Here is a 24,171-nt window from a genome sequence, read left to right on the forward strand (position 1 = left end):
CGAAGCATGCGACGGAACGGAAGATGGTACGTGTGCCGCACAGCTAAGCTAAGGGCTATCGGTATTCAGAGAAAGGCACACTTCCCCGATTGCTTTGGTTGTTTCATTCTTGATCCTGTGAGCATTGTAGAGAGAATATCCACTCTCTGTGTTGTTGCTTTCGTAGTAGAAAATCCACCATTCGGAGAGAACGACAGGATGAATGAATGAAAGAATGAATGCATATGTGTGAGCCAAGCAACGGTATCTCCCCTGCAGAAGAAGAGAGCGAGCGATGCGTAAAATCAGGAGAAGGTGTTCATTTGATGGCGCTTTCCCCTATCTTAGCGTTCGTTGCCAGTGATGACAGTGTTGCTCTGAATTTTGTGATGTAGTGATACTTAAAGCAAGTTTATACAACACATATAATTATGAATGGTGAATGGAAGAAAACCATAAAATAAAAAATAGGAATACAATTCGCTTAAATTTTAGAAAAAATTTCCGATGCCCAGTGTCATATGCCAATCGATTCAGCTCGACGAACTGAGAAAATGTCCGTGTGTGTGTGAGGTCGAGATCTCAGAGACAACTGGACCCATTTTGATAAAACTAGTCGCTAATGCCCTCACAATTGCCCTCGAACACAGAGTATGTTTTTAGACTTAGGTTCCGCACAGTAATAGCGTTTTTAGATTGTTAAAATCCGTCCATTTTTATCGGAGCCATCGATATTTGTGATTAAGCGACTTTTTCCCATATTAGTAGTAGGAGTTTATCTTTGGTGATAAAGCGATGTTTCGTAGCAAAATGAAACACGATTTTCAATACTGTTTTATGCAATTGTTTCTTAGCACCTATAAGACTATACACAGAACCCTTTTTCATGACGTTTCAATTTAAGCACGGTTTGTTTTTAGCAACATAATTGTTCGAACATGATATATGTATTAGAAGGATGGCAGTACTTTCAAATTCAAAACAATTTCATAATTATATTGATTTATACAGCTAGAAGCAATAATTACTAGACGAACACAACTTCTTACACCTTTATAACATTCGAAGAAGTTCGTCAAGATATTATATGTGAAAAAAAATTTCATTGATTTTTCTCGGAGATGGTTTAACTGATTTCTGCAAACTTAGACTCATATGAACAGGCCTATGCTCCCATATAAGGTTTCTGACTTTCATTTGGGTCCGACTTCTGGTTCCGGAAGTACAGGATGATGTAATTAAATTAAAATAATGTTACTCATTTTGCTCGTAGATGGCTGAACCGATTTCATTCATCTAATATTCAAATGAAAGTTCTCAAGATCCCATAAAAACTGCTTAATTTTTAATCAGATCCGACTACCAGTTCAGGTGATTAGTGTAAAAATTTGACATAAATTTATCGGGTTCACAGATTTGGAGAGTCGAAAACCAAATAAACTTATTTCAGTTTTACCGGTATTTGGCTTTCGATCCCGGAAGGTACCCAAAAATTTTATTTGGAACGTACTATGATTTTTCGAAGAGTTTAGCAAACATTAATGTTTGGAAAATTTATTCGTTTCTTTTTCTAGAGAATTTGTTCCTAATTTGTTGGACTAACAACTTCCTATTTCTTAGTCGATCTACATTTGGAGCAGACTGGAGGTGGTACTGACCATTTAATTTTGGGGTAATCAGACGATGTAACTTTGAGGATGATTCATCTATCCCACGACAGATCATCAAGAAAATTTCTGTGCACTTTCCGCCGATTCCGATCAATAACGGGATATCTATCAGTGATGGCCAACCAAACTCAAGCCCAAACTCATTACCTATTGACTCTAACAACATCGTATTCTTCGTTCAAGTACCAAGTAAAATGCTATCTGAGAAGAAGCTTTTATAATTGCATTCGGATATGAGAAAGGCATCGTTACACAATTATGTGATTCAAACAAATGTTAATTTTAGGCCATATTTATTAATTCTACACCAAAGATAGATTTGTCTTTCGAGTATAAGTAGCAATCAAGTAAATTTAAGTTTATTGAATAATTAGAACGCAATCAGACGAATAAGATGCAACCTCCCATCCACTGTTTTTCTTCAGCATTGAGAATTATCATAACAAATCCATTGTTCCTCACCAGTGAAAATATAACTCTTTTTAGGTCGATCCAACAGCATCCCGGACATTCAAAAGCTCTAGGCTACTACTCCAACGGCTGTCAATTTCGTACATTTTTGTGAACCCAATGGCCAATCATGTTTTTATCTACTGCCGAATCAAGCACTGAAGAAGATATGTAGAACTAAATTTTATTTCGTTATTCTTTCTTCAAGCCTTCAGGAATATGATCAACAATACATGATAAAATTTTCATAAGTATGAGAAGATCATAAATAATTGAATTATCAAGTTATCCGAAACTATTCGAACCTCGTCCTCAGACAGAAAAAGCCCAACGAATTAGAGCATTTAGTTGCTGGCAAGAGTTGCACAATTGTCATGAACTAAAAACAGTCATAATCGGAAGCTACAGAAGTACGGTTGTTGCAATAAACTTGCTTCCAGTACAAAAGAAACTGAGGCTCAAATTTAAATTTATTTGCAATCAAAAAACACAAATTCTTGAACTTCTCTGACAATGGATTTTGCTATTCTACAGAAAACTTCGAATAATATTTTAATCGTGGTAATTTTTTAATCTTACTTGCAGACTCAATTCAATTTTGACTGTGTCGAATGCTACACTGGGTTTATTTACGCTGATATTTTAAAAATAAATAAACCAAGAGCTTCGAATATCAGTAAAAATCAGTCGAATGGTACATTTCAATTTACTCAAATTTACTTTCACTTCAGACGGCAAGCTTGAGTTTATTTCTGAATGAACCGATAGACTGGAAAGTTATTGTTCTGGGTCTTATAACGGTATTACAATAATTATTCATATGTACATGGTGGAATTGAGCAAGATATTCCAACACTCCATAAGTCGAAACATAAGAAGTCGCTCTAATATAAATCGCTTGTATAATGTGTTATATGTAGTTTGAAATAACCCTAAGACTGCCAAGTGTCGTCTGTTCCGACGTTCCGAATGTCTTAGGACCGAAGCAACAATATTTGAAGGCCAAGTACTCAACAAAATAATGCGGTTGGTTGAACTAATGAGATGACTGTTGAAAATTTCTATAATTAATATATAAAACCTGCAGAAAAAAAACTTCCATCACTGCCAACGCACTGAATCATGGTTAGCCAGTTTCAGCGAAACAGACGTTAAATGAACCGCGCCACAGCCTTGTGGAGGAGAAAATGAACCGCTCCGTTCAGGCTTCCCCTTGCTTCGGGAAGGACCATTCGCTTCGTCTTGATCGCCAGCTGCTACACTACCAGCAAGGCACAATCGAACTGTGAGAAACTTCCGACAAGGATAGAGCATCCTGTGTCGTTCTGTCTCATTTCCGCCAACCTACGTTTTACGGAGCACGAGGTGCATCAATGTTTTTCTCTATAGAAAGGGTCCCGTCGGGTCAGAATGTGTGGCAGCTCTTCATCAGACAGCAGTGCAGTGACGTAATGGAAAATCCTCGAAAAGGAAGCGGGGAAACAAAACAAGTAGATAATAATAATAATAATAATAATAGCAACAGCAGGCAACACCGGGATGATGATTTGGGACTTTCAGTTTCTCACGATACTTATCGACAGTTTTCGGGGTCCTCCTGCGCCTTCGCCGTGCAGGTTCCTGATCTGCAGCTGCTACTACGACGGTATCAAACTTTTAATAATGATGGTCAATCTCGGAGAGCTGGCAAAGCAAACGAACAGATTGCGACTGACCGCCGGCAACATCCAGCCGTGGTTGGCGCAGAATAAGAATCGGAGACATAGAAGAAATTAATTTCTGTGGAAAATTTCCTAATTTTTCTGATGACCTGTTTGGCTAGCAGTTGATTGCAAAAGAGCCATTTAATTTGCAATTGCAGTTAAAGCTCTTATAGTTATTTCTATCTTAAGCGTTTCTTGGCTAAACAGACAACTGGCTTTGTTTTTTTTTTGTTGGAAGAAACATAAACTACACTTGAAAAAATAACTTACTGTTCTATCATAAAATGTACAGTAAGCTTGAAATTGTCAATACAATTTTATTGCATCTTACAACAATGAAATTCACACCATAACTTTATACTTTTCCAATACCGTATGGAGGTCATTCTGTCCAGCGCTGCTGTTATTGCATTTTTGTTAATTAGTTGCCAATTTCTAGACAGGGCGTAGCCTCTTGGAGGAGGAACGCAGCGACTTGAATGCGAGCAAGGGTTCTTCCTTATTTTAAATTCGTGCTCAAAATAATTAACATCTTCAACCGTAGATTTTGGGGGTAGTTTTCTCATCATCAAGCATGAATCCATCATCCATCTGAAGTTATTTTCGAAACGTCATTATTGCAAATGAAACATTCCCTTCGCGTACTTTCTCTTTCGATTGCCATCGTACAGTTACACAACTTTCCATTATTTTTCAATTGAATAGAGAATGACAGTGATTTGAATACACTTTTTTCAACATAATCAAGCTTGTTCAAAGCCAATCAAATTGATTTCATTTTAAGGGGCCAGAGTTCAAATCGTATTTGTATTCCTTACGATACAGTTTTCATTCAGCTTCAGTCGAGCTATTCGCTGCTGAAAATAATAATGAACGGATAGTAGATGTACTACTGTGGGCAAAAAGTAGTAAGACTTTTGAATTATAACTATACGACTGTCAGTGACATCTGTGCCAAGTGTCACGTCAAAATATTTATTAGTGTGTAGTATACGTCTGTCTTTCTGAAGTATTAAAAGTGCAATTACAGGAGATTTTTACAATGAGTGAAATTATTCAACAAAGAAGTTCCATTAAATTTTGTGTACGGAATTAAATTTATATTGCCGAAACCGTCAAAATGTTGGGTCGAGAGCGCGTTGACGACGAACCACGTCAACATGAACTGGTGATGGACACGTCAATAAAATCAAAGAATTGGTGCTCGAGAATCGACAATTAACAGTCAGAAACCTTACTGGGATCGTTGGAATATCGGAAGGATCAGTAAAACCATTTTGAAAGATCATTTGGGCCTACGAAAAGTACACCGTCGCCTACTGCAAAAATTCGCCAAAAATTCAACCAATATCGTTCCGTATCCACTGTATTCGCTTGATTTAGCTCCGTGTTACTTTTGGCTATTCAACAAACTCAAACGCTCCGCTCCGGGGAAACCGTTTTGAGTCAATTGAAGACATCAAACGTGAATCGCTATATTTATATTTATATGAACCCTAAAAGATTTTGGAACCACATAAACGAACAAAGGAAAGAATCAGGACTTCCCGATCAGATCTGTCTTGATGACGTTGAATCATCGGCGATACCTGATATTTGCTACTTGTTCCAACGACATTTCAGCAGCGTGTTCTTCGATGAAATTCTATCGAGTGATCAGATCTTCAAAGCTATCAATGTTCCTAGCCGATCTCCGATTGGTTCTCACCCCTTCATAACTACTGCTATGATTGCAAAAGCGTGTATTTAGATGAAATCATCTTCCAAAGCTGGACCGGATGGTATTCCTTCGTTAGTATTGAAAAAGTGCTCAAAGAGTCTTCTGATTCCACTGTCGATGTTGATCAATATTTCTCTTAGGTCAGGAACGTTTCCAAATATTTGGAAAATCATTTATTTTTCCAATTTTCAAGAAGGGAAATAAAGCCGATGTATCCAATTATCGTGGTATAGCCGCACTATGTGCCGTATCTAAATTACTTGAAACTATAGTTCTGGATTTCTTGAAGCACAACAGCAACAACTACATTTCAGAAACTCAACACGGATTCATGCCGAAACGATCAACTGCAACAAACTTACTCTGCTACACTTCTTTTATAGTACGAACTCTTTAAGCACCCTACAGGTTGATGCAATCTACATTGATTTCTCTGCAGCCTTTGACAAAATAAACTACCAAATAGCAGTAGCAAAACTCAGTAGACTTGGTTTCAGTGGATCGTTGCTAAATTGGCTCGAGTCGACTCGGAGTCCCTCAAGGCAGTCACTTTGGATCATTCTTATTTTTACTCTACCTCAATGTTCTCAAATTTATATTGAAATGCCACAAACTATCCTTCACAGACGACTTCAAGCTATTTTATTTAGTTAAATGTCAAAAAGACACTATATACCTGCAGTCACAGTTAGACTTATTCACAAACTGCTGTCAGGATAATAGAATGGTTTTCAATGCCTCAAAGTGTTCCGTTTTGTCGTTTACTCGTAAATGCTCGCTGATTACTTACGACTATAGCAATATACTGAAACGTGAAACTTCCTTGATAGATTTGGGTATCATTCTTGATTCCAAGCTGGACTCTAAAAGTCACATCGATTATGTGATTTCAAAGGCCTCCAAGCTCTTGGGTTTCGTCTTTCGCGTTACTTAGAGCTTTACTAATGTACACTGTCTTAAGGCATTATATTGTGCTCTTGTTCGTTCGACGCTAGAATATGCAGCTGTTGTCTGGGCACCTTACTATCAAATCGATATTACACGCATCGAAGCTATCCAGCGTAAATTTGTTAGATTCGCTCTGCGCAACTTACCTTGGAGGAATCCCACTAATCTTCCTAGTTACAAAGATCGTTGTAAGCTTCTGCTATCTGTTCGTAGGAATGTCTCCAAAGCTTCTCCTCTCATTTTCTTCCTCTTCTGTATTTCTATTGGAAACTACACTGAGGTCTTTTTTGGTGCGGTTTTTTTACGCGACTTTTTTATGCGAATTTTCAGAGTTATGCAGTTTTTTTAAGCGAAGTTTCAGAGTTATGCGGTTTTTTTATGCGTATTTTCAGAGTAATGCGGTTTTTTATGTGGTACGTAAATTCGCATAAAAAAAGATTTCAGTGTAATCAGATGCGCTTGCAAATACTAACCCGATCGCATTTCCTTCTTTTCTCCGTCTGTCACCATCTTTTCGATCACTAATTATATCTACTTGCCGATTCTAATTCCGTTGTTCGCCCACGCTTACTTACCACCCCCTCCACCTACCTTCGTCATCCATTTTTCTCTTCTCTCTCTGGCCGTTTAAGCAAGAACTGTGATTGATGTCCTGTAATGCTTGGTGTCATCAACTAGATATAGGGTTATAGATTTAGTTTTAATTGTTAGTCTTTATTGTTAGTGTTAAGCTTTATTGTATCTGTTGAATCATTGTAATCTGTTGATACAGTAGATGAGGAGATTTTATGCCTGCTGGAGAGAGAAATTACCAAATTTCATCTCCATCGGGCTTTTCCCTGCTCTCCAAATAAATAATAAATACAAAAATAAATAACAAACTTAAATTGAAACTTTCAGATGAGCGAGAGGTCGTTACTGGTGGACACAATGTGCTTCCATGAAAATATCAATCTAATGATTTACAGTTCAAGAATTGTGTCACCGGAAGAAATAATAGAAGAAATGCTCTGCGATATAACTACTAGAACAACTGATTGTTTTTTTTCGTGCATGTAAAAATTGTGCTTTCAAAGAATACAAGGAAGTCACAATGCGAATATAATCAAACGATAGAAAAGCTATTATCTTTTCACAATGGCTGTATAATGATCACTGTAATTTGGAAACCATGATTAGGCCTGTTGATGAATTTGTTCCGTACCTTGTTGATAAACTTGAAAAATTGACTTTATTTGCAGAGAACAGTTATCGTTGCTAAGGAATAAAACATTTTTTAATCCACCTAGTGGTGTAATGATGCCTTTCTCGTATTACTTATATTTTCAAAAATATCACTAGAAGATTTCGTGAAGAAATTTGTTTTTCAATCTTGAATAAAATAAGAAACTATCTTTGGGTATAAACTAACATAACCTTTTCAAATTGTTAACAGTTGATAAGATTTTTTTTTATTTTACTTTACCCTTTAGCTCTGGAACCGGAAGTCGAACCTGGATGAAATTAAACAGCAGTCTATGAAACTATAGAAACTTTAATTTGAACTTGGTTTTTCTGAAATTCGATCAAATCATCTCTGAGAAAACTGAGTGAGTTTCGTTTTAAACTTTTTGACCACTATTTCCGGTACTTCTGGAACCAGGAACTTGGAACCAGTATAGCCGAAGTCGGCTCCTTTAGTAAGTAACTAATGTAGCCTACAAATTGAATTAGTTGTAAGCTAAATCTAGAAGAATTTTACCCTATTTTGCATCGTCACTCTAAATGACGGTATGAAATTCAATAGCAACCTGTGGGACTAAGAGATTTTTTTAAATTTTATTAGTGACAATATTTGACACATACTCACACACATACACGCTTATGATACATTGCTCAGCTCGATGAACTGTGTCGAATTATATAGAACACTTAGTCTATCGGGTTAATTTACACTGGTCAATTTTTCAAGTGATTGTATAAACATTCTATATGAGAAAGGCAATAAATGTACTTTTATAGAAAAGCATCGTTATCATGATTTTGTAATAACACTAATAAATAGGTACAAATTGAATAAAAGAATTAGAAATTGACATTTTTTTCACCTGAAAAATTTAAATTTTGATGTGGCAACCCTGTACGCTATACGAAATTGAACAAAGCACGCTGCGAACGGAGCAAAGCCGCACGTTCTGTTGCGTATTTGCTTTGCATCGTCATTTTGAATGACGATTTGAATGTTTTGACACTCATCGTTCTATAATTTCGGAACCGGAAGTCGGGTCTGGATGAAAGTATCTTTCAAGACAATGAGAGCTTTAATTTGAATCATGGTTCGTGAAAATCGGGCCAACCGTTGCTGAGAAATCGAAGTAAGTTCCGTTTTTGGAGCTTTTCTTCACTATTACCGGTGCGTTCGGAAGCGGAAACCGGGAACTAGTAGTCCCAAAGTAGATTTTTATATTCACTAACTAACAGTATCTGCCAACTAGATGAATTTACCGGTTAGTTTTATAAAAGTTTGAACCTCGTTTCGCCATCACTTTTGAAAAAAGACTCATGAAAATGAAAAATTTTCACTTATCGCGCTATAATACCGGAATCAAAAGTGGGATCTGGATCAACTTTATTGGGACTTTACAAAGAACTTTAAGACCTTTCATTAGAATCTGAGTTTGTAAAAATCGGTTGAGAAATTTCTGAGCAAATTGAGTGCGCATTTTCTTATAGATTTGCACATATTGCCTTGTAATTCCGGAACCGAAAGTCGGATCGGGACAAAATTCAATATCGATCCATGGGACCAATAATACCTTTCATTTGAATCTAAGGTTGTGGAAATTGGTTCAGCAATCTCTAGGAAAATCGAGTGACATTTTTTGTCACCATAGATGTCCATCTCCTCTGTGTTACGAGGAGCAAGCAAAATTTCTCCCCTCGCACTGCCAACTTCAACCAGAGCTCTTCTCTTTCACACCTTTACACCACTGTTGTATAAAGTGTGCACGCATCATGAGTGTGTTTGTTTATTTCTTTTTACCTCTTCCACTGAATCGCACCAAAGCGCCAGAGCCAATAAATTCTCTGAGGTGGATGCAGATACTTTCATAGAGGTGTACACGCCGGTGAGCACTCTGGTGTATGGTTTGCGTATAAGTGTGAAGCCAGAGTGGGCGCGACATGCGATGCGATGCGATCATCAAAGTTCTGTATTTCGTTGATTTGTTTACAGCAAGATATTAATATGTATTTCAGAGTAAACACAAGGCGTTGCGTAGTGACAAGCGATTTCCGGTGCGACAAACAACGAAGCAGTGCGTGCTCAGTTTTTCATGCTTTTTTTGACTAATGAGCGACAAATGTTTCTTAAATTATTTTTCATCATTACGATAATTTGATTGATATCGAAGCTCTCATCGAAGCAGTTTTTCAACGGAATGCGTTTTGGAATCAACAATCTCGCATCTATGGCACTGGGTTCTTGTGAAAAAGTGTTGGGAAAAAGCTTTCGAAAACATTAGAAATTACTAAAAAGTACAGTCATTGAAAGTGCATTAAACGAGTTTTGAGAATATTTCGAGTCATCTCGATAAAAAAACGTATAATTTATTTATAAATTTTTATATGAAAATACTAAGAAAAAATACTTTTGGTCGGGAGCTATGAGAACTACTAAAATTAAGATCTATGGTTCCATGTGGTGATGTAATCACCTCGAGCTGGTTTTATTTCAAAAGGCATATTTCAAATCAAAATCTTCGGTGAATCTAAAGTCTTCTGTGCATTACAGCACCGCTTTTACGTATTAATGGGCCCGGGGTAAACACTTATTTATGTGCCCCTAACTAAATGAAAGACCAATCAAGATGATTTCGTTTGATTTTGATCAAAATTTTCTTTTCAATAAATATGAACATAAATAAATAATATTGTTTTGTTACTACTGAACAAATCACTTTGAGTCAGGCAACTATCCTTCATTGGAAATCTTTCTCGTTTCGCATCGTGTCGCGACCACTCTGGCTTCACCCTAAGTGACGTGGGGCACGCAAAATCAGCAAAATAAAACAATTTATCGTTGAATTTTCGTTTTTCCTTGGAAATTCTTCATAGCAAGGCCAGATCCACTGTCTATTAAGTGAAGTTCACAGAAGTGTTCGCTTACCATCACGCGCCAGTGATCACTTGGGTGTATTTAGGCGGGAGTACGTGAGAGCGATTCATGTGAAGAGAATGTGATTCTCTCGCACCAGCTTCTTTCAACACAAACACGCACTCAAAGTCTGTCTAATGGACACTGAGAAGAAGTGCGCTTTCCTCTTTGTGTGGAGCACACCAAATGTATCCGCAGTGTACAATTGAAACTTACGCCCTGGTGTATCACTCTAGTGAAATGCCATCTCTGTTTGTCACATACACAATACATACATTGACATTTGCTCAGTTCGTTGAGCTGAGTCGAATGGTATATGATATTCGGCCCTCCGGGTCTTGGTACAGAAGTTGGTTTTCACAGTGATTGTATAGCCTCACTGATGTTTTAAAACAATCGAAAATTTTCTAATTGTCAGAGAGTTGACCTATAAAATTTCGGAACCAGATCTCGACATTTCATGCATTTCTAACACAGAACAAGAAAACCGCGTACCTGGGGAGATCCACGCAACTTCGGAATTCCGCGTAAAAATACCTTTACCTCTTGAATATCTTGAATAACTGAGACTTTAGGACAACGCATTTATGTTAGCGAAATTATAATTATTTGAAAACAGATGGTATGGTATTAGAATTTTCCAAAATTAAGTTCAGATTTAATATCTTCATTTCAGATCCATGTAACTCTTGGTTGGCTTTATTTTGAATCTGCTCCGAATCATGCAGGTTGCAACAACTGAATCGAATCGATGAATAAATAGAATAACTTTTTCTCAATTCTCAATATAAAAGAAATGTAAGAGGGGCAAGAGATAAACAGTTTCGGAAAATCGATTTTTTTTCACTTTCTTGTAGTTTAACATTTAAAACATATTGTGTCAAAATTTCATATCAATCGGAAAAAACTGCCAAAATACGGCGCCCCAGAGTGGTGCCTCTTTTATCTCCTAAACGATAAAAAACGCGTATTTCTGAAAACCAATTTTTCGAAGTTCGCACGATGCTGCAAGATCTACTGAACCGATTTTTTTTTCAAATTTGGAACAAACTTTATTGGTATAAAATGCCTCCCCTCAACGTTTTTGAAATTTTTCCATTTTCATACTATGGTAGTTTTTCGCCTCAAAATTGACGGAAAATTTAGCGTAAGATCGCGTTTTTTTCTTAAATATGACACGAACTATTAAAAAAAAATCAAAATAATAACTTTAGAACGACGGAGGGGGGAGAAATAACTCGTACTTTAAGTAAATTTAAGAACATTTTTGATTTCAGATAATTCTACGTCGAGTTATCGTGTTCACCGCGCAATGTAATGCTCAAAAGAGGTTTTGGGGAATGCTTTGTTACCGCCTTATTATTTATTTATTGGAAAATTTACGAGGGGTGGGGCGTGTTACAAAATAACAGATTTTGGTCTACGTGGTTTATGAACAGTCCCCAGGCAGTAACAGGGCAAACTGCTTTTGCGTTTTTCAACAATGGTTGTTTTCCTGAGTAGAACCTTAAGCATGCTTGAAAAGAACTAGAGTATCAATCAGCGTTTATATGCTGTCATAACTTGGCAATAGTCCTAGTGATTATCTGTGTGGTGATTCAACAGCACCAACATTCGAATGCTTCTGAAGATCAAACCTAGAAAAGGACCATCCTATTCAGTAATTTAGGATCGTAACATTATTTGCGAATGACGCGTAGAAGACTTCGTACTTGTTTATATCAAATATTGTAAAATCGTAAATTTTCGAAAATTTAAATTTATATGTTTCGAAATATATGTTTCGAAATTATTCATTATTCTCACTAAGTTTACCCGAATGCTAGGATGTTTTAGCATCACTTCGTGCCAGTGGCACAGAAAACGGATTAAAATACTTCAACCCGTATATTGCATTAGCAGGAAAATGAAAAAAAACGACCCAAGACGTGCTCCAAATTCTTTCGTTCCATTTCATCTTGCTTTCGTTTGTCTGACCCAGTCACATAGTGCCGACATGTGGTGTTCCTATAGCTGATCTGGGAAACTCGTTCGCTGGTTCACGGAAGGAATGCAAAGCTTTTCGACATCTGCAGCCGCTGAGTTGTCGAAGTTTTTCTTCTAAGTAATGGGTTCAACAATAGAGGAGCCTGGTTCAGTATCTGGAAACATACAAAAATGTTTCAAATTTATGTAAACGTGAAATGATCAAGTTTATATAGAATTTGACAATGGACGTATTGTCTGTCATTTCAAACGTTTTATCATCAGATTCAATATTAAACTATCCTAAATCAATGTTCAAGATTGAAGCAATATTTCGTTAACACAAATGGGATCGTTTATTCATCGTTACTTTAAATCAGTACATTTGAAGCTTTGGAACAATAGGGGATAGTGGGGTTAGTTAAACCACGTGGCTGCATGAACCACTAGGGATATTTTTCCACTGGTTAGAAACTTTTGTACGACCATTAGTTGTGTTGGTAACCCTATCGGTAACCTAACCTCACACATATTTGTGCACGCGTCTGACGTTTGTTGTTGCTGTTATTAACAAATTATAGAAGTTATTCTCTGCGTAAAGCAGCACAAACCGCGACCTCACGTTATTCTAGAAAATGTTTATTGAGTCTGCACTTAATATTGATATGTGATGACATTTGATTAAGCCATACGACGACACACTTTACTTTTATGGAATGTTGAAGCACAAATAAAGCATACTTGATATGCTAGTGAGTCTTAAAAAGGTTACAATTTTTGCAGTGTAGCTAAAGGTTTTTTTTTAGTCAAAGGCATCATAACGTCACTAGGTATATTAAAACAGGTTTTTGCAATATCGCTTTGAATGGTGGTTTCAAATTCCAAACACTCTTTACTCCGTAGCTTCGAAACTAGAAGTCGAATCCGGAAAAAAATTAAAAGAAGGCTATGGAACTATAAAACATTTCAATTGAATCTTGAAGTTGCGGAAATCGGTTTAGCTGTCTCTGAGAATTTAAGTGAGTTCTGTTTTATTTTATTTTTTGTTCTGACACTTCTGGAACCCGCTACACCCGGATTACGTTTGTCCAGAAACTAACAAAAACTTCAATTTAAAACTATTGTGAGAATAATTTAGAAGAATGTTTCCTATTGGGGAAAACTTTAAATTTAAAAACAAATTATAGGACCTTAACACCTCTAATTTGGATTTTTTCTTGTGAAATTCGTTTCAGCCGTCGATGAGAAAAGGTTGTGCATTCCAATTTGGAGTATGTGATCATTATTTCCGGTACCATCGGAACTGGAATCCGTCGACCAATATAGCCCAAGTCAGTTCTAATTGTTACAGACTAGAACGATTCGTAAACTAGGTTTTTACGATTTTTGCACCGTCGCTCGGAACGACACGACAGTTTGAAAGTTTAAATTCTCATAAATTCGTAATTCTGGAACCGGAAGTCGGATCCGGATACAAATTTTGATGTTTTATATGGGACTATAATACTTTTCATTTGAATCTAAGTTGATGTAAATCGGTTTGTTCATCAAGTAAACTAGCGATTTGAGTGTTCTCCATCGATCACCGAGCAATATATGGATCGTTTTAAACCAGAATTCAAAGCTCATTCATGAATCCGTATTTCGCATGCCAATCCCACTAGCGAGCAAATGCCGGGTGTCTACCAACTTGCTAGTGGAGCATAAAAGTCAGATTGGAAAACAAGTTGCGGCGGTGAACAAAAAAAGCGGCTTAAAATAGACTGCTGAAATTATGCAATATTTATTTGTATCAGCGATTGCCTTTCACTTTGTGGTCACGTGGTACGTTCGTGGTTTTACCTTGTTTAACATTGTTGGTACTTATGCGCTACGCTACTGTGGCTGCGCGAGGCTTCCAGCGAAAACAACAAATGTAGTTCAAAATTTTAAACCATAAAGCATTGCTGAGCGCATATATAATCTGACGCTTTGAAATCACGTTTTTCTGTTCAGTTTCTTACACCTCAACAAACCTTCGATAGCTCAGTTGGTAGAGCGGTGGACTGTAGAGGATCGTTTTCTGAGACCAAGAAATACTTGTTCAGTTATCCATAGGTCACTGGTTCAAATCCGGTTCGAAGGATACTTTTTTAGTGTGCTTAGAATGAATTATACAAAAGAATTGGTGCAGGCATTCCCATGTCACACTTGTCACAGTTCATCCATTATGCAACCCAAGCATTACGATGTCATCGCCACCATTATCAATATCAAAACAGACATACAACTGCAGTGTGGCATAGATTCGCTATAAAAATCTTTTCCCATGGCCAACTGAACACTTTCAGTTTTATTTTTTCCCAGCAAACTTTGTCTGTCGCTTGGTTCCCATAGGAACTCTTTAGCTTTCTGCTTGTTTCTCATCATTTTTACGAGAAGTCAATCAAACACAGAATTTTCCCCCTCGCCGCTGCCGACATTTGCCGACAGTGGCCGGCTTCGAAACTCGACGAGAAATTCTCACTCGTCCGCATCCGTATCACAACTCGATTCGATGGCTCTTCTCACAGTCATATCATATTTATCATGCTCTTCCCAAGTAGTCTCTTCAAACAATCGCAGAACTGCTTGCCATTCCCCCTTCCGAAAAACAACTCATTAGTAGGAAATATGTTGTAACATCTAAACCAGGCCAATCTCGGTAGGGGAGTTCATGTTTTCGTTCGATTGCGAGTAGATTAGATCAGCTCGCCCGATTCCTGTTATTAACAAATTATATAAGTTATTCTCTGCGTAAAGCAGCACGAACCGATATTGATATGGCGTTTTGTGAAATTGTACGTCCTAGTAGGCGAATATGTGTCACTTCGATCGCGTTGCATTATTTTTTCACCGTGTTTCCTCTGCACATCCCTATACGAAGCTACTCAGTCGAAGAAAAAGTCGCATAGCAGAATTCCACCCGAATAGCAATTCTCCCTTTTCCCGTACATAATCGGACCCGGACCAAGGCGCGAGCGGTGCGGTTGCTACTGCTGAAAAGAAATGTTCGCACGAGAAAATAACATTTCCCATCGACACTTTTCGGTGGGAAACGGACACGGCCAGTAGTTGCCTGGGAAACGTTTGATTGTAAAATGTTTCGAGAGTGGTTGCGTAGGGAAGACCGAGAAGTCTTTTGATCGTCGGGAAGACTCGGCCTCCTTTGCTCGTATCTCGGGAAAGCAGACGATGGGTGAAATATTCTGAAAAGTTGACAAGATTTAAAAAAATATAAAAAAATTGTTTCTTAAAAAAATGAAAAATTTTCAGTTAAACTGATTCTTCTAGCATTCCGTCGCAATATGGAAAACAAAATTATTTTTAAATTTTTTTAATGTTCATCGTTCTCAAATGCATAATCTCAATTATATGTTAAATGCTAAGTTTTATAAAATATTTCTATTATTCTGAAAATCTGTAGTTCCATGCAATTTTGCCCTTCAAAAATTGTGGTTAGGGAAAATTTTTATCGAATGCCGAATAAATTTGTTTGAGTGATCGCTTGAAAATTTGGACAAAAGTTGCAAAGTAAACGCATATTCCTGAACATGTTTGAGTGGTGAGAAACTTGATTCTTTCAGCAATTATAGTTAAAATCATCTGAAATCGATTTAACTATAAAAATGCTTGAATTAGAAGACACATGCCCATTTTCAATATACCACGACATCACGCCAAAGTCAAACAATTATGTTGCCAAAAAAAACCGTGCTAAAACGAATATCAAGCCAAAAGATGACTGTACTCAATTTTTCAATTACTCAGAGAAAAATCCAATTGAAAATTGTGTCCAAACATCACTTTATCGTGGTTCATTCAAGGCCAAAATAACGATATCGTCGTTAATAATGGACGAGTTTCAACAATGATTGGCTTGTTGCATTGGTATTACCATAAGGAGTGTATCGAAAAGTAGTTAGCAACATTGATTATTGAATAAAAAAGCGAAAAAGAACATATTTTGACATCAGTTTTCGATATATTGTAGAATAATTACATTTTTATGGATTTCACTGATTACATTGAAGAAAATCCTAGTTTCTGTGAAACGCTTGACAATTGCCCAATACCTTTCAATTGGCCGATGATCCGGGCAGTTCGGTGGGTTGATTTGCTTTTCCACGAATTGTACATTATTTTTTGACAACCACTGTAAAACGGAGTTGGCGTAGTGGGCTGAAGCCAAATCCGGCCAGAAGATATGAGGAACCTTATGCTTTCTGTACAGTGGCAGCATTCTCTTCTTCAAACATTCTTCCTCGTACACCTTAACGTTAATTGTGCCCTTCGTGAAGAGAATCGACGACCGCAAACCACAGGTACAAATTGCTTGCCAGACCAACACCTTCTGCCCAAACTTTTCCATCGCCACCGTGGTGTCAGCGTCGTCCAGGTCCTGGTACACCGATTTCGTATAATATTGCGGTCCGGGCAGCGCTCGAGAGTCTTCCTTGGCGTAGGTTTCGTCGTCGATCAGGATGCATTCGTCTTTATTCTGTAGAATCCGGTTATACAGTTTTCGCGCTCTTGTTTTGGCCTGAACCAGGGACTTTTTCGGCACCTTCTGTTTCTTGAATCATCCCGATGCTGATGTTGAACTGCTTGGCCAAATCCCGCGTCGACGCCGATGGGTTTTTCCTGATGTACTCAACCACTTGTAAGTCCTGGCCGGGCTGGCTGGGACCCGTTTTCCTACCGGATCGGGGCAAATTCTTCATGGAAAGGGTCTTACCGAACTTCTCGATAACATTTTTCACACTGGTGTGGTGCACTTTCACCCGTTTTGCAATTTTAATGGCATAACCAAATGAAAAGTCTTATGGCCTCATATCAATTTCATGGGTATTTTTTCACAAGCGATGGCGAAACGAAGTGCATAATTTTATAAAACTTACTGTTGAATTCATCTATTTGGTGAATCTTGTTAGTTAGTGAATATATAAAATTACTTTAATACTACACGGAACGACCTAAATTAGCTCTGCGCCTAATTCGTATTACTGTTTTTGAATTAGTTGATTTTAACAACAAAATTTCCAAAATAACTATAAAATTAGTTAAAATGTAGAATTTACTGTGCTGAAAAAAACTCTTATTTTTAGAGAAAGTGTTTAGTTGGCGAATATTCTGGACACAAACCAGCAATATTTCAATCCAACACGAAATTCTCATTGACAACTAATTTCGTTATTAAAATCAGAAACTTTGATTCTATTTATCTATCACCGTCATTACTGAAGGACAGTAGTGTCAAAGCAAAACAATCCATTAAAAAGCTAAAAGGGACAGTCTTGTTGAAACTGCTCGCAAATTGTTTAGATGTTTTTTGCATGTGTTACGATATATCCCTATATAATTTTCTAAGCCGATATGTAAAAATGACGTAAACTGTTAGTGGAAAGTGTATTTATTCAGAATTTGTGCGCAGTTAAAGCGATTGTGCGTAATAATGTTTTTACGCGAAACAGTGAAGTGAGTTTCGAATGTTGCACTATAATTGTAAACGTCAAATGATTTTTTTTTTGTATCTTCTCATTCCGGGCTACGCCGTCCGGTGTACTACTTGTATTCGGTTTTTGTTTTCCGAGTGCTCAAAGTTTTCAGTGAGTGAGGTGATTTCGCGAAGTCGAATGAAGAAAACAGCGATTTAGAAGTAAAATTTTCAAAAAGAAGTTTATGGCTCGCTTATGTCTTTTTCTCCAATACAACATCGTATTTATACCTGCAAATATAGAAAAGATAACCGCGACTAAAATTTTTTTCGGTAGTAGTGTGCCATCTAGTGACTAGTAGTCATTACGGTGTTAACGAGCGCCATATAGCTGCTAATCGCAGAAACAAATTCAACCATTTATGTTGGTTGAAAACAACGTTTTATTTCTCTAATTCAACTAAAAAATTAGTTGAATGGATATGAAGCGTGCCTTAGCTAAGAAATGACAGCACGTTTCATTGGTGAATTCAACTAAAAAAATAGCCATTTCAACAAATATTTTATTATTATTAAGAAAATTAGAATTAAAAATCTAAATTAGCAAAAGTAAGATTTTTTTAGTTGTCTCAAAAAATAACTAACTAAAATCAGAAAATCAACTAATTTTTTCGCCAAAATGCTAATTTCGGTCTTTCCGTGTACTAGTTCTCGGTTTCCGTTTCCGAAAGCACCGATAATAGTGAAGAAAAGCTCAAAAAACTCACTTGGGTTCTCAGCAACGGTTAAACCGATTTTCACGAATCATGATTCAAATTATAGCTCTTATTGTCTTTAAAGATATTTTGCAATTCACCCAGATCCGACCGTCGGTTCCGAAATTATAGAGCAATGACTGTCAAAACATTTAAATCGTCATTCAAAATGTCGATGCAAAACTGCTACGCGTCGTTACGTGAGGCTTTGCTTTGTTCGCAGCGTGCTTTGTTCAATTTCGTATAGCGTTCAGGGTTGCCACATTAAAATTTATATTTTTCAGGTGAACAAAATGTAAATTTCTAATTCTTTTGTTCAATTTGTATTTACTTGTTAGTGTTACTACAAGATCATGATAACGATTATTTTCTATAAAAGTACACTTATTGCCTTTCTCATATAGAAAGTTTATGCAATTACTGTAAAAATTGACTAGTGAAAATTGGCCTGGAGGGCTAATTGTAAAAAATTTTATAGTCCGATAGGACGACGATGCAAAAATGTGTAAAATTCTTCTAGATTTGGCTCAAAACTGATGTAATTTTTCCACAAACAGGCTCAAATAAAAGTTCTCATAGTCTCATAGGATTCTGTTTACTTTCATCCGACTTCCGGTTCCAGAGCTATATGGTAAAGGGTTTTCACAGTATTAATTATGAGCAATTTTGTGGTAACTAAGCAGCATCAAATGCTTATGGATGTCTATGGTAATAATACTGCAACTGATAAATCATGTAGGAAATGACTTCAACATTTCAAGAACGGCGGTTTCAGCGTTGAAGACAGGCCTCGCTCTGGAAAACCAAAACAAACATTAGAAGGCATTACTCGATGAAGTTTCGAGTCAGAATCATTGGTAGTTTGTATACGATTAAAACCCATGGGAATAATTCAAAAAACAAGGCAGTTGGGTGCCTCATGAACAGAAACCGAGAGACATTGATAGACGATTTTGCAGTTGATTTAAAGGAAACCAAAAAAGGGTATTTTAATTCGAATTGTTACCAATGAATTGTTGCCATCGACCACAACATCAACAACAAAGCCGAATATTCATGGTTCTAAGGTCATGTTGAGCATCTGATGCGTTTGAGCCGTGCATTACGAGAAAAACGGCTGGAATACAAGCAAAGATATGATAAAGTTATTCTCCTGCATGACAACGTTCGGCCTCATGTCGCAAAAGGCATGAAAAAATATATGAAAACGCTCAAGTGGACATTTCACCGCCGTATTCTCCTTACGTTGCTCCTTCTGATTACTGGTTATCGGTTTACTAAAACAACGAGACACTTTTTCGAGATGGAATTGGAAAATTGTCTAAGAGGTGGGAAAAAGTACTAACTAGCGATGGACGATACTTTGATTAATCTTTAAATTCTTTTTATTTTGAAATAAATGCATTTTGACCCCAAGAAAACGCACCGAATTCATTTGTACTCCCAATATTTGACACATTTCACTCCGTAACTAAGTAGAATCGAGATAAAATTAAATAGCAGGGTATGGGACTATAAAGCCTTCAATTTGAATTTGAGTTAAAGGAACTTGATTTACCGCATTACTTCCGAACCAAATGTTTAATCCGAATGAAATTCAATACCAGGCTGAGAGATCTTTCAGTTGAATCTTAGTTTCTGAGAATCAGTCCAACCATCTCAAAGAAAACCGAGTGCACATGTTACATACATACATACTTAGACATTTTGTTTTCTCGACGAACTGAGCCGAATGATATAACACATAACCTGAAAAGTCCCGGGCCCAACAAAGAGAACACGATTTTTTCAGTTCAAAATTAACTTTATTCATCGACGTAATCTCCATCAAGAGCACCGTAATCATTTCAGCGCCGATCTAACATTTCAATACCACTTTTGTAGAACGATTTATCTTTTGCCTCAAAATAGGCCTCCGTTTTAGCGATAACCTCTTCGTTCGTGTGAAATTTCTTACCGGCGAGTATTTTTTTTCAGGTCTTCGAACAGTCACTAGTCGCTGGGAGCCAAATCTGGTGAATGCGGTGGATGTGGGAGCAATTCGAAATTCAATTTATGTAGTTTTACCATTGTTTTGATTGACTTGTGATACAGTGCGTTGTCTTGATGCAACAAAAAATTTTTTTTTGCCATATGCGGTCGTCTCTTTGCAATTTCAGCCTTCAAACGCTCCAATAACGCTATATAATATTCACTGTTAAGGGTATTTCCATTCTCAAGAGAGTCGATAAATATTACACCACGCACATCCCAAAATACAGAGGCCATAACCTTACCAGCCTATTGTTGTGCATTCGGGCGCTATGGACGCAGTTGATCAGTTGCTGTCCACTCAGATGACGATCGGTTTGATACCGAAGTGAAGTGATGAATCCATGTTTCATCAATTGTCACATATCGACGCGAAAATTCCGGTGTGTTACGTTTGAACATGGCCAAACACTGCTCAGAATCATCAGCACGTTCTTGTTTTCAGTCCACAGTGAGCAAACGCGGCACCCACTTTGAACAGAGCTTTCTCATAGTCTGATAATAACAAACGTAGCGTCACTCTTAGCACAATAACTCATAAACTAATGAATAGAATCAAGGATGGCTTTTATCGTATCAAAGAACGCGCACTAGCAACTCTTCACACGATTCAATCAGTGCCATCAAAGAGAGACGGATATCATCGCAACAACAAAAACCCGGCACGGCTCATTTAACATAGAATAGATACCAGTGCGAGAGCGAATTTCTCTCGATGATAGTTCTGAGAATCAAAGGTTAGTTCGCTGCGGTGGGATTCTCTCTGAAGTAACAAACGGTCGCTTATTCTTGTTTCGCGATCTGATTCTGTATGGGCAGTGGATAATTGCGTTAGAATCATTGTACTATTGCCGCTTATTCTAACTACACTGAAGTTTTTTTTATGCGAATTTACGTACCGCATAAAAAAAACCGCATAGCTCTGGAAATTCGCATAAAAAAAACCGCATAACTCTGAAACTTCGCATAAAAAAAACCGCATAACTCTGAAACTTCGCATAAAAAACCGCATAACTCTGAACCGCATAACTCTGATCTTCCAACTTTTCGATACCATTTTTGTAGTACGATTTGTCCTTTGCCTCAAAATAGGCCTCAGTTTCAGCGATTACCTCTTCATTGCTTCTAATTTTTTTACCAGCGAGCATTCTCTTGAGGTCTGAGAACAGGAAAAAGTCACTGGGGGCCAAATCTGGAGAATATGGTGGATGAGGGAGCAATTCGAAGCCCAATTTGTTCAATTTCAGCATGGTTTTCATCGACTTGTGACACGGTGCATTGTCTTGATGAAACAAAACTTTTTTCTTCTTCAAATGAGGCCGTTTTTTTTCAAATTTCGTCCTTCAAACGCTCTAATAACGCTATATAATAGTCACTGTTGATGATTTTTCCCTTTTCAAGGTAGTCGATGAAAATTATACCATGCGAATCCCAAAATACAGACGCCATAACCTTACCGGCCGATTGTTGAGTCTTTCCACGCTTTGGGTTCGGTTCATCGCGTGCAGTCCACTCAGCTGACTGTCGATTGGACTCCGGAGTGAAGTGATGGAGCCATGTTTCGTCCATTGTTATATATCGACGAAAAAAATCGGTTTTACTTCGATATAACAGCTCCAAACACTGCTCAGAATCATCAATTCGTTGTTGTTTTTGATCGATTGTGAGCTCACGCGGCACCCATTTTGCACAAAGCTTTCTCATATCCAAATATTCGTGAATAATATGTCCAACATGTTCCTTTGATATCTTCAGGGTGTCGGCTATCTCGATCAACTTCACTTTACGGTCATTGAAAATCATTTTGTGGATTTTTTTCACGTTTTCATCGGTAATAGCCTCTTTTGGACGTCCACTGCGTTCATCGTCTTCGGTGCTCATATGACCAGTACGAAATTTTGCAAACCACTTACGAATTGTTGCTTCGCCCGGTGCAGAGTCTGGATAACACTCATCAAGCCATTTTTTGGTATCGGCGGCACTTTTTTTCATCAAAAAGTAGTGTTTCATCAACACACGAAATTCCTATTTTTCCATTTTTTTTCACAACAACAAAACTAGCTTCACTCAAAATGCAATATCTCACAAATTAATAATCAGACAGCTGTCAAATTTATACACGTATCTTTTGAAGGTTGGTACTAACTAAAAATGGTATGGATTTAATTCTAGTGGCGCCCTCTCATAGAAACGATACGAACTATTCAGCCGATCTGTTAGCAATATAGCAGCTTCTGTCAAATTTTCGGCAATCACCAACACTGTCTTTCAAAGGTTAGCAGAGATGCCAGATATTTTCAGAGAAAATCTTTATTACCTAGAGTGCCTAGAATCAGAGTAACGACTTCTCATCCGTAATGTTGGCAACAATTCAAAACATTCCATTAGCTTTAGATTGAATTGACAGATCGTTTGCTCGATTGGAACTGGTAACTGTCATTCAACCACAATCAAATTTCATATACTTAATATGCAACTTCAAGTCAGGTCATACAACTCTCAGTCCGCAGACAGAATAAACACGAAAAGCTGAATCGAGCTGGTGGATGACATTAGCAGATCAAAAGAGAGGTATGCTTCCCTCTTTTGGTCTGCTAATGTCAGCAAGCCAAAGGGGGCCTGTTAGAGTGTAACCGATAAATCTACTCAGCTTTCCATCTGACAAGATCCTTTTTATTTACTGTAAGTGCATTACTCGCTTTGGTCAGTACCAAGTTTGGCTCTGCTTTCTCGTGCTCACTCTGTCCAAATGTTTTTTTGTGTTGATCACCAAATATCTACACACCAATTTTTACTTCAATTTGTGATTTGTCCGTTGCTTAATAAACTTTCATCTCGTCACTGCAATCAAATACTAAAAGATAACTCAGACGAAAACAGTTTAATTTTCCTTTATAACTTGTGAAATCTGTATAATCTGTATAAAATTTTGGGAATCTGTATAAAATCTGTATTCTGTATTAGATCTGTATGAGGTTGTAAAAATTTGTATAAATGGCATCTCTGAAGGTTAGTATTAACTGAAAAAGGTGACTGCAATAAAACTAGCGCCATCTATGTTTTAATCCCGGTACTTTTCAGCCCATGTGTTATCTAAGTCGGTTTCCACAGTGATTGCATAGCTTTTCGATCTGAGAAAGACAAATAGGACGGATTCCTCTACATTTGGCTCAAATATGAATTCCTTATCTAAAATATCAAACTGGCTTTGGATGAAACCAGTACTCTTAATGTTTCAAATGTTTTGGAATAATCAAATCATGACCATACAAAAGTTCTTCGACTAAGTTTCTCCTTCTGCGATCAGTTAATAGATTAGATTCAATTCTCAATTTATGGTTTAGCCGAATTTCGCAATTC

The 24,171-nt window shown here is 37.3% G+C and overlaps 1 non-coding gene across 1 annotated transcript; it reads left to right on the top strand.

The window, feature by feature from the left end:
* The first annotated feature begins 14,584 nt into the window (after positions 1-14,584).
* Trnay-gua (transfer RNA tyrosine (anticodon GUA)) lies at positions 14,585-14,695 on the top strand. Its single transcript has 2 exons — positions 14,585-14,621; positions 14,660-14,695. It is a non-coding gene; the product is annotated as a tRNA-Tyr (tRNA).
* The last annotated feature ends 9,476 nt before the right edge of the window (positions 14,696-24,171 follow it).

The sequence above is a fragment of the Malaya genurostris genome, chromosome 3, assembly GCF_030247185.1.
Source record: "Malaya genurostris strain Urasoe2022 chromosome 3, Malgen_1.1, whole genome shotgun sequence".
Taxonomy (NCBI): Eukaryota; Metazoa; Arthropoda; class Insecta; order Diptera; family Culicidae; genus Malaya; species Malaya genurostris.